Genomic DNA, 12026 nt, shown 5'->3' on the forward strand with positions numbered 1-12026 from the left:
ACCTTGAGACTTAAAAGTGAGAGACTCCACAGATAAGACTAGCCGAAAAACAAGAAATAAATGGAGAAAGAAAGAGATTAACGTGGTTCGACACTAAAGACCTAAATCCACAGACTAAACCTCATACGATGAAATATTATTGATCTTCAGTACCAACTCAGATGAGTTGCATTTACAGTAGAATTCTTATTTTATGGAGTTTATTTATTTATTTTTTTGATCAACGATTTATATAGTTATTAATAAACCTAGATCTTATTATTTTGTTTGACCATATAGTATATATCTAAAATACTTTACATAACTATCCATATAATCGTTGAATTGATCTTCACTTTACGTACACCAACTAAACGGTCATCAAATCTTTTCTTCATCTGTATTGCCTTCACGGTCACCTCAACTCACTGCAGGATCTGTTGTATATGAGTGACATATTGTAATAACCAGTGTCGCACTGAGGCGAAGTACCCAAAGTACATCTTTGGGAAGCAACTATTTGGGGCTTCAAAAAAAAAAGCTTTTTTGTCCGTTCTTCAATACAAAAAATCAACAATATCGAGTTGGTACAGTTCATAATACTTATCTCTGGTACAGTTCATAATGCTTATCTCTGGTACAGTTCATAATACTTATCTCCCAGTGTAACTTACAAGGGTCTAAAGTTGTACAATGACCTGAGTACAGTGGTAAAGTTGTTGGGTGATGATACTAGTGATCTGAGTTCGAAACTCGCCATCACCAAATTCTTTATTGATCAGGAAAAAAAAACTTACAAGGGGCAACAAATGAAAAAAAAATTGCCTAGAGAGATTTAGGTCGAGACCATGATTGGTTTTTGAAAACCGTTCAAATTTTTTGAAATGGTGACAACTTTTGACAAATCAGGGGAAGGATGTTATTTTCTTGTTTTAAATAATTAATGAGAGCAAGGGATTGGGATGAGTGTTTTAAACACTCATTTAATGCAAAAACCAATGAGAGACTGGCTCAATGAGTGTTTTTCTGACCATGGGGAGCTAAATTAAGGAACTAAGCGGCTGATGTTTATCCGCTTGGAGAAAAAAAATCTCTCCAAGCGGCTGAACATATGCCTCCCCGTATTTTTTTTTAATAATAAAACCTAATTGTGGGTCCCGCTTTCAAGAGTTTTAAACTAATAAAACACCAAAAATAAGCTTGTGCGGCAGATCTTCAGCCGCTCAAGGGTGTTTTTTTCCAAGCGGCTGATTTTCAACCACTTAGTGTCCACTGCCGCCCACTCACTCGATCCAGTGAGTGTATGAATGATTATTGGTGAATGAGTGTGTGTTCTCACTCTATAATAGCACCTAATTTGAGCAAATCCAGTAAGACTCGTTCATATTGAATTAAAACCCCCACTCCATAACTCTTTGAATTTAAGGAAATATGTATTTCGTACACTGATATTTTTGGTCATCCTACTACGAAGGCACATGTCATCTTTTTACGTCGGCCACCCACCGCGCGCAGTCATATAGTATAGTCTAGTGCTCCATTGTAATAAGGGAATCACATGACAATAAAAATAAATATGAAGCACACTTTCCCATTTGTGGTCAAACTATGTTGACTTGGTCAAATGGTTAAAGGGGCAATCTTTTGGCGTCTACTTTGGGCATCTTCAGTGTCAGGGTCGGCTCTGCCAATAACCTTGTAACTTGAAAGTGAGAGACTCTACTGAAAGTTAAGACTAACCGACTGTTAGTATAAATGGATTCTTCTTAAAAGCTAATTTGGTTGTAGTTTTGCCATCGAAAAAATTGCAAAATTAATAAAAAAAGCATCCGATAAAAAGACAGAGAGATTTGGAAGAGTCGTGTAGTTTCATTCAGAGTTTTACTACAACATGTAGCGAAGTAGTTGCAGTGATGCAGTACATGGGTCCCACGAAAAAGGCATGAGTCAAAATGAAAATTTTGCTACCTTACTTCACCTACCCAAATTGAAGTCCGATATCATTTTGAAAATATATTATTTCATGTAGAAAACGCGAGTAAGGATTTGTTTTCCAAGAAACTAGGAAGTGATATAATGGTTTCCATTTTCATTTGACGGCACGTGAAGAAACTAGAAACAAAATTATTTGCTTTCCTTAAAGTAGGTCCGTTTAATTGGAAAGTAGCGTGGGAATAAAGAGACAAAATAATTTTGTTCTTTTGAGAAGATTTTATTTCCATAATGAGACAATGGCATAGGATTTTAAGATTGACTTATGATGTCGTCATGGTTTTTAGAAACCATTATAAAAGATCGAGCAGTAGAAATGGAAGGGAGTTCATTTGTCTAACGACCATTTATTGTCTGAGTATGAGCAATAGACAGTTTTTTTCTTTTTTTGGTAATGAACTTTAGTTCTTTCTAGTAGGGTCAAAGATGAAACCATATTTTGTATGTAGAGAAATTTTACTAGTTTTAATAATAATTATTCCTTGTCTTATATTCATCTCTTGTCAAGATAATAGTTCTTCTTCATCTGTCCTCATGATTTTTTAATTTATATTCTCTTTCTTAGAAGACGGTATTTTTAAGTGAAAAGAACTATTAGTATTTTTAAAATACATAGAATAATATACCATGACGAGTATTTACGTGTTGCAAGTTTATAGATAGATGTTTCAATAAACCAGCTGATAAGCTAGCAAAACATGCTAGAGTTTTTAAAATTTCTAAAGACTGGGCATCAAGTCCACCGGGTTTATTATTTCGGCATAACAAGATGATAAAAATGGTGTAACAATCTCCAATATCTAATAAAATAGTTTTCTTTTCTAAAAAAAAAGAAAAAAAGAAAAAGAAAAGAAAAGTGTCAAAAAAATGGAGAAGGAAAAACTTAACATGGTTCGGCATTAATGACCAACATCCACGGGCTAAACCTAATAAAATAAAATATTATTGATCTTATTATCTTGTTTGACTAGTTAATGCATATATACAATACTATTACATACCTATCCAGATATATATCCAAGACTTAGTCTTCATTCATGTACACCAACTGCACGGTCATTTAATCTTTTCTTCATCTATAAAACCTTCACGGCACCTCGGCTCACTGCAAGATCCTCGTTGAATATGGATGAGATATTCCATAACCTTGAGACTCAAAAGTGAGAGACTCCACGGATAAGACTAACCGAAAAACAAGAAAGAAATGGAGAAAGAAAGAGATTGACGTGGTTCGACACTAAAGACCTATATCCACAGACTAAACCTCATATGATGAAATATTATTGATCTTCAGTACCGACTCAGATGAGTTGCATTTACAGTAAAATTCTTATTTTTTAGAGTTTTTTATTTATTTTTTTGATCAACGATTTATATAGTTATTAATAAACCTAGATCTTATTATTTTGTTTGACCATGTAGTATATATCTAAAATACTTTACATAACTATCCATAAAATCCTTGAATTGATCTTCATTTTACGTACACCAACTAAACGGTCATCAAATCTTTTCTTCATCTGTATTTCCTTCACGGTCACCCCGGCTCACTGCAGGATCAGTTGTATATGTGCGAGATATTGTAATAACCAGTGTCGCACTGAGGCGAAGTACCCAAAGTACATCTTTGGGAAGCAACTATTTGGGGCTTCAAAAAAAGCTTTTTTGTCCGTTCTTCAATACAAAAAATCAACAATATCGAGTTGGTACAGTTCATAATACTTATCTCTAGTACAGTTCATAATGCTTATCTCCCAGCGTAACATACAAGGGGCTAAAGTAATACAATGACCTGAGAACAGTGGTTAAGCTTTTGGGTGATGATACTAGTGATCTTAGTTCAAAACTCGCCAGCACCAAATTTTTTACCGATAAAAAAAAAGAAATTTTTTTTTTGAAGTGGCAGCAAATGGAAAGAAATTACCTAGAGAGATTTAGGTCGAGACCGTGATCGGTTTTTGAGTTTTGAAAACCGTTCATTTTTTTTGAAATAGTGACAACTTTTGGCAAATCAAGGGAAGGATGTTATTTTCTTGTTTTAAATAATTAATGAGAGCGGGGGATTTGATCGAGTGTTTTAAACACTCATTTAAACACTCATTTACGGCCGAAACCAATGAGAGACTGGCTCAATGAGTGTTTTTCTGACCATGGGAAGCTAAATTAAGGAACTAAGCGGTTGATGTTTATCTGTTTGGAGGAAAACAATCTCTCCAAGCGGCGGAACATATGCATCCCTGTTTTTTTAATAATAAACCTAATTGCGGGTCCCGCTTACAAGAGTGTTAAACTAATAAAACTTTATAAATAGGCTTGAGCGGCAGACCTTCAGCCGCTCAAGGATGTTTTTTTTTCCAAGGGGTTGATTTTCAACCAATTAGTGTCCATCACCGCCTACTCATTCGATCCAGTGAGTGTATGAATGATTATTGATGAATGAGTGTGTGTTTTCACTCCATAATAGCACCTAATTTGAGCAAATCTATTAAGACTCATTTATATTGAATTAAAACCTTCACTCCATAGCTCTTTGAATTTAAGAAAATATGTATTTCATACACTGATATTTTTGTTCATCCTACTACGAAGGCATCCGTCATCTTTTTTCGTCGGCCACCCACCACGCGCAGTCATATAGTATTGTCTAGTGCTCCATTGTAATAAGGAAATCACATGAAAATAAAAATAAAAGATGAGGCACATTTTCCCATTCGTGGTCAAACAATGTTGACTTGGTCAAATGGTTAAAGGGGCAATCTTTCGGCGTTTACTATGGACATCTTCAGTGTCAGGGTCGGCTGTGCCAATAACCTTGTAACTTGAAAGTGAGAGACTCTACTGAAAGATAAGACTAACCGACTGTTAGGATAAATGGATTCTTCTTAAAAGCTAATCTGGTTGTAGTTTTGCCATCGACAAAGTTCCAAAATTAATAAAGAAAATCTCCGATAAACATACATAGAAATTTGGAAGAGTCGTGTAGTTTTGTTCAGAGTTTTACTACAACATTTGTCAAAGTAGTTGCAGTGATGCACGTACATGGGTCCCACGAAAAACTCATGAGTCAAAATGAAAAATTTGCTACCTTACATCACCTTGAAGACCGAGATCATTTTCAGATATTATTTCATGTAGAAAACGCGAGTAAGAATTTGTTTTCCAAGAAAGTAGGAAGTGATATCATGGTTTCCATTTTCATTTGACGACACGTGAATAAACTAGAAACAAAATGATTTGCTTTCCTTAAAGTGGGTCCATTTAATTGGAAAGTAGCGTGGGAATAAAGAGACAAAACAATTTTGTTTGTTTGAGAAGATTTTATTTCCATATGAGACAATGGCATAGGATTTTAAGATTAACTTTTGATGTCGTCATGGTTTTTGGAAACCATTATAAAAGATCGAGCAGTAGAAAGGGAAGGGAGTTCATTTGTCTAACGACCATTTATTGTCCGAGTATGAGCAGTAGACAGTTTTTTTCTTTTTTTTGGTAATGAACTTTAGTTCTTTCTATTAGGGTCGAAGATGAAACCATATTTTGTATGTAGAGAAATTTTACTAGTTTTAATAATAATTATTCCTTGTCCTATATTCATCTCTCGTCAAGATAATAGTTCTTCTTCATCTGTCCTCATACTTTTTTTTAATTTATATTCTCTTTCTTAGAAGACGATATTTTTAAGTGAAGAGAACTATTAGTATTTTTTAAAATACATAAAATAATATACCATGACGAGTATTTATGTGTTGCAAGTTTATAGATAGATGTTTCAATAAACCATCTGATAATTTAGCAAAACATGCTAGATTTTTTAAATTTTCTAAAGACTGGGCATCAAGTACAACAGGTTTATTATTTCGGCATAGCAAGCTGATAGAAATGGTGTAACAAACTCCAATATCTAATAAAATAGTTTTATTTTCTAAAAAAAGGAAAAAAGAAAAAGAAAAAGAAAAGAAAAGTGTCAAAAAAAATGGAGAAGGAAAAACTTAACATGGTTCGGCATTAATGACCAACATCCACGGGCAAAACCTCGTAAAGTGAAGTATTATTGATCTTATTATCTTGTTTGACTAGGTAATGCATATCTATAATATTATTACATAACTATCCAGATAAATATCCAAGACTTAGTCTTCATTTATGTACACCAACAACACAGTCATTTAATCTTTTCTCCGTCTATAAAACCTTCACGGTCACCTCGGCTCACTGCACGATCCTCGTTGTATATAGATGAGATATTCCATAACCTTGAGACTTAAAATTGAGAGACTCCACGGATAAGACTAGTCGAAAAACAAGAAATAAATGGAGAAAGAAAGGGATTACCGTGGTTTGACACTAAAGACCTATATCCACAGACTAAACCTCATACGATGAAATATTATTGATCTTCAGTACCGACTCAGATGAGTTGCATTTATAGTAAAATTCTTATTTTATAGAGTTTTTTTTTATTTTTTTGATCAACGATTTATATAGTTATTAATAAACCTAGATCTTATTATTTTGTTTGACCATGTAGTATATATCTAAAATACTTTACATAACTATCCATATAATCCTTGATCTTCATTTTACGTATACCAACTAAACGGTCATCAAATCTTTTCTTCATATGTATTACCTTCATGGTCACCTCGGCTCACTGCAGGATCAGTTGTATATGGGCGAGATATTGTAATAACCAGTGTCGCACTGAGGCGAAGTACCCAAAGTACATCATTGGGAAGCAACTATTTGGGGGTTCAAAAAAAGCTTTTTTGTCCGTTCTTCAATACAAAAAATCAACAATATTGAGTTGGTACAGTTCATAATACTTATCACTGGTACAATTCATAATGCTTATCTCTGGTACAGTTCATAATACTTATCTCCCAGTGTAACTTACAAGGGGCTAAAGTTGTACAATGAACTGAGTACAGTGGTACAGTTGTTGGGTGATGATACTAGTGATCTGATTCGAAACTCACCAACACCAAATTCTTTATGGATCAGGAAAAAAAACTTACAAGGGGTAGCAAATGAAAAAAAATTGCCTAGAGAGATTTAGGTCGAGACCATGATTGGTTTTTGAAAACCGTTCAAATTTTTTGAAATGCTGACAATTTTTGACAAATCAAGGGAAGGAAGTTATTTTCTTGTTTTAAATAATTAATGAGAGCAAGGGATTGGAATGAGTGTTTTAAACACTCATTTAATGCAAAAACCAATGAGAGACTGGCTCAATGAGTGTTTTTCTGACCATGAGAAACTAAATTAAGGAACTAAGCGGCTGATGTTTATACGCTTGGAGAAAAAAAAAATCTCTCCAAGCGGTTGAACATATGCCTCCCCGAATTTTTTTAATAATAAAACCTAATTGTGGGTCTCGCTTTCAAGAGTTTTAAACTAATAAACTCCAAAAATAGGCTTACGCGGCAGATTTTCAGCCGCTCAAGGGTGTTTTTTCCAAGCGGATGATTTTCAACCACTTAGTGTCCACTGCCGCCCACTCACTCGATCGAGTGAGTGTATGAATGATTATTGGTGGATGAGAGGTGTTCTCACTCCATAATAACACCTAATTTGAGCAAATCCAATAAGACTCGTTCATATTGAATTAAAACCCGCACTCCGTAGCTCTTTGAATTTAAGGAAATATGTATTTCATGCACTGATATTTTTGCTCATCCTACTACGAAGGCACCTGTCATCTATTTACGTCGGCCACCCACCGCGCGCAGTCATATAGTATAGTCTAGTGCTCCATTGTAATAGGGGAATCACATGACAATAAAAATAAATATGAGGCACATTTTCCCATTTGTGGTCAAACTATGTTGACTTGGTCAAATGGTTAAAGGGGCAATCTTTCGGCGTCTACTTGGGCATCTTCAGTGTCAGGGTAAGCTCTGCCAATAACCTTGTAACTTGAAAGTGAGAGACTCTACTGAAAGTTAAGACTAACCGACTGTTAGTATAAATGGATTCTTCTTAAAAGCTAATTTGGTTGTAGTTTTGCCATCGACAAAATTCCAAAATTAATTAAAAAAAGCATCTGATAAACAGACAGAGAGATTTGGAAGAGTCGTGTAGTTTCATTCAGAGTTTTATTACAACATGTAGAGAAGTAGTTGCAGTGATAATAGTTCTTCTTCATGTGTCCTCATACTTTTTATAATTTATATTCTCTTTCCTAGAAGACGGTATTTTTAAGTGAAGAGAACTATTAGTATTTTGAAAATACATAGAATAATATAGCACGACGAGTATTTACGTGTTGCAAGTTTATAGATAGATGTTTCAATAAACCAGCTTATAAGCTAGCAAAACATGCTAGATTTTTTAAAATTTCTAAAGACTGGGCATCAAGTCCACCGGGTTTATTATTTCGGCATCGCAAGCTGATAGAAACGCTGTAACGATCTCCAATATCTAATAAAATAGTTTTCTTTTCTAAAAAAAAAAATGCCAAAAAGAATGAAAAAAGAAAATATTAACATGGTTCGGCATTAATGACCAACATCCACGAACTAAACCCCGTAAAGTGAGGTATTATTGATCTTATTATCTTGTTTGACTAGGTAATATATATCTGTAATACTATTGCATAACTATCTAGATAATCCAAGACTTAGTCTTCATTTACGTACACTAACTGCACAGACATTCAATCATTTCTTCATCTGTACAACCTTCACGGTCACCTCGGCTCACTGCACGATCCTCGTTGTATATGGATGAGATATTCCATAACCTTGAGACTTAAATGTGAGAGACTCCACGGATAAGACTAGCCGAAAAACAAGAAATAAATGGAGAAAGAAAGAGATTAACGTGGTTCGACACTAAAGACCTATATCCACAGACTAAACCTCATACGATGAAATATTATTGATCTTCAGTACCGACTCAGATGAGTTGCATTTACAGTAAAATTCTTATTTATAGAGTTTTTTTTTATCAGTGATTTATATAGTTATTAATAAACCTAGATCATATTATTTTGTTTGACCATGTAGTATATATCTAAAATAATTTACATAACTATCCATATAATCCTTGATTTGATCTTCATTTTACGTACACCAACTAGACGGTCATCAAATCTTTTCTTCATCTGTATTACCTTCATGGTCACCTCGGCTCACTGCAGGATCAGTTGTATATGGGCGAGATATTGTAATAACCAGTGTCGCACTGAGGCGAAGTACCCAAAGTACATCTTTGGGAAGCAACTATTTGGGGGGTTCAAAAAAAGCTTTTTTGTCCGTTCTTTAATACAAAAAATCAACAATATCGAGTTGGTACAGTTCATAATACTTATATCTGGTACAGTTCATAATGCTTATCTCTGGTACAGTTCATAATACTTACCTCCCAGTGTAACTTACAAGGGGCTAAAGTTGTACAATGAGCTGAGTACAGTGGTAAAGTTGTTGGGTGATGATACTAGTGATCTGAGTTCGAAACTTGCCAGCACCAAATTCTTTATGGATCAGGAAAAAAAACTTACAAGGGGTAGCAAATGAAAAAAAAAATTCCTAGAGATATTTAGGTCGAGACCATGATTGGTTTTTGAAAACCGTTCAAATTTTTTGAAATGGTGACAACTTTTGACAAATCAAGGGAAGGATGTTATTTTCTTGTTTTAAATAGTTAATGAGAGCAAGAGATTGGAATGAGTGTTTTAAACACTCATTTAATGCAAAAACCAATGAGAGACTGGCTCAATGAGTGTTTTTCTGACCATGAGAAGCTAAATTAAGGAACTAAGCGGCTGGTGTTTATCCGCTTGGAGAAAAAAAAATCTCTCCAAGCGGTTGAACATATGCCTCCCCGCATTTTTTTTAATAATAAAACCTAATTGTGGGTCTCGCTTTCAAGAGTTTTAAACTAATAAACTCCAAAAATAGGCTTGTGCGGCAAATTTTCAGCCGCTCAAGGGTGTTTTTTTCCAAGCGGCTGATTTTCAACCACTTAGTGTCCACTGCCGCCCACTCACTCGATCCAGTGAGTGTATGAATGATTATTGGTGAATGAGTGTGTGTTCTCACTCCATAATATCACCTAATTTGAGCAAATCCAGTAAGACTCATTCATATTGAATTAAAACCCCCACTCCGTAGCTCTTTGAATTTGAGTAAATATGTATTTCATACACTGATATTTTTGCTCATCCTACTACGAAGGCACCTGTCATCTATTTACGTCGGCCACCCACCGCGCGCAGTCATATAGTATAGTCTAGTGCTCCATTGTAATAGGGGAATCACATGACAATAAAAATAAATATGAGGCACATTTTCCCATTTGTGGTCAAACTATGTTGAATTGGTCAAATGGTTAAAGGGGCAATCTTTCGGCGTCTACTTGGGCATCTTTAGTGTCAGAGTAAGCTCTGCCGATAACCTTGTAACTTGAAAGTGAGAGACTCTACTGAAAGTTAAGACTAACCGACTGTTAGTATAAATGGATTCTTCTTAAAAGCTAATTTGGTTGTAGTTTTGCCATCGACAAAATTGCAAAATTAATAAAAAAAAAGAATCTGATAAACAGACAGAGAGATTTAGGGGTGCACATATCCTACCCTTACACGCCACCCTATCCTAACCGTCACAATTTTTACCCGTATCCTATCCTACCCGATAATTGACGGGTAGGGTGACGGTTAAACTTTATCTTATCCGTCGTCAAATGGGTAGGGTGACGGATAAAACCCGAAATTATCCTACCCTACCCGCTTACCCGCCTGATATATTTAAAAGACCAAATAATCCCTATTCTTTATTTTGTCTCGTGTCCATTGTACCGTTATTTTAAAACAAACAAGGGGTAAAATGTTAACTCCATTTCTTTTGTCAAGTCGATCTAAATCTAAACAGAAAATTATCATTTCTCGTTTTCTCCTTCAACCATTTCTTCCACCCTGTTCTTTTTCAATAGAATCTCAGGTAAATCTTTGAAGTACCCGAAATCATCCATGGCTTTGAGATTAATAGATAGGGTTTGAGGATGATTCTTGTGAATTCATAACACAGAAGCATAAAACCCTTTTTTGCTACACCTCTCAAGTTACATATCAAATTCAAAGTTGTTAACGGATCTCGTTGAGAACCCTATGCTCGGTTGATTTAAGGTAAGATCTAATTTCAAAGTTGATTTTGTTCATTTATTTTTTTGTGTTAAATTGATTGACAAAATCATAGGGTTTTACGATTTCATGCATGTTGCTGGATACGATATTAGGTAATCTTAATTGATTAGGACAGTTCATATATATGATTGATTGGAAATAGTTCCAATCATAGCTAATCTTAATTGAGATTATCGATGTACATTGTTTGATATGAATTTGTTGCAGAATACGATGAATCTGAGAGTGCAAAGCTAATGAAGGGTTTAATAAGTGGTTCTTCCTCCTCCTCCTCCTCGATTAATTCCTAATTTGAAATCCAAACTAATTTTCAGGTGAAAATTCACTAAACCCAGATTTCCTTTTCCATTTTTACATAGAAAATCGATCCGGGTATCTTTAATTTTGCATTTTGATAACATTACTTGTGGGAATTATGCATCTTATTTTGATTTTAGGAATTTTGGGTAGAAATGCTTTTATTATTATCAATTACCAATATTTCTGTAACTTACCACAATCAATATTTCTGTAGCTTTGAATGTGTTGGCAGGTTTCTGCTCATAGTTGAGAACCCACCTCCCTATTAATATCTTGCATTTTCCTCCCATGTTGAATGTGTTGGCAGTATAATCTACTAGTTTAAGTGTAGGCTAATATTGCAGTAATTCTTCAACTTCAATACAGGTTCAAGTTCAATCGGTGTTACTTTTTAAGGTCAAAGTAGTCTATTTGTGGATTCTTTTCTGCGGAGGGTCCTTATTAGTTTAGTTTTTCGATTACCATGTGTAACTAGTATAGGTTCAGTTCAAGAGTTGACAGGGTCTGCTTAAACACTAAGACTCAAATAATCGAGCTGGAGTATGTGTTTGAATCATGTTATTGTTACATCATTTAATAATCCTGTTATCATTTGCCATATAGTACCTGTTAT

The sequence above is a fragment of the Papaver somniferum genome, chromosome 5 (genome assembly GCF_003573695.1).
Source record: "Papaver somniferum cultivar HN1 chromosome 5, ASM357369v1, whole genome shotgun sequence".
Classification (NCBI taxonomy): Eukaryota; Viridiplantae; Streptophyta; class Magnoliopsida; order Ranunculales; family Papaveraceae; genus Papaver; species Papaver somniferum.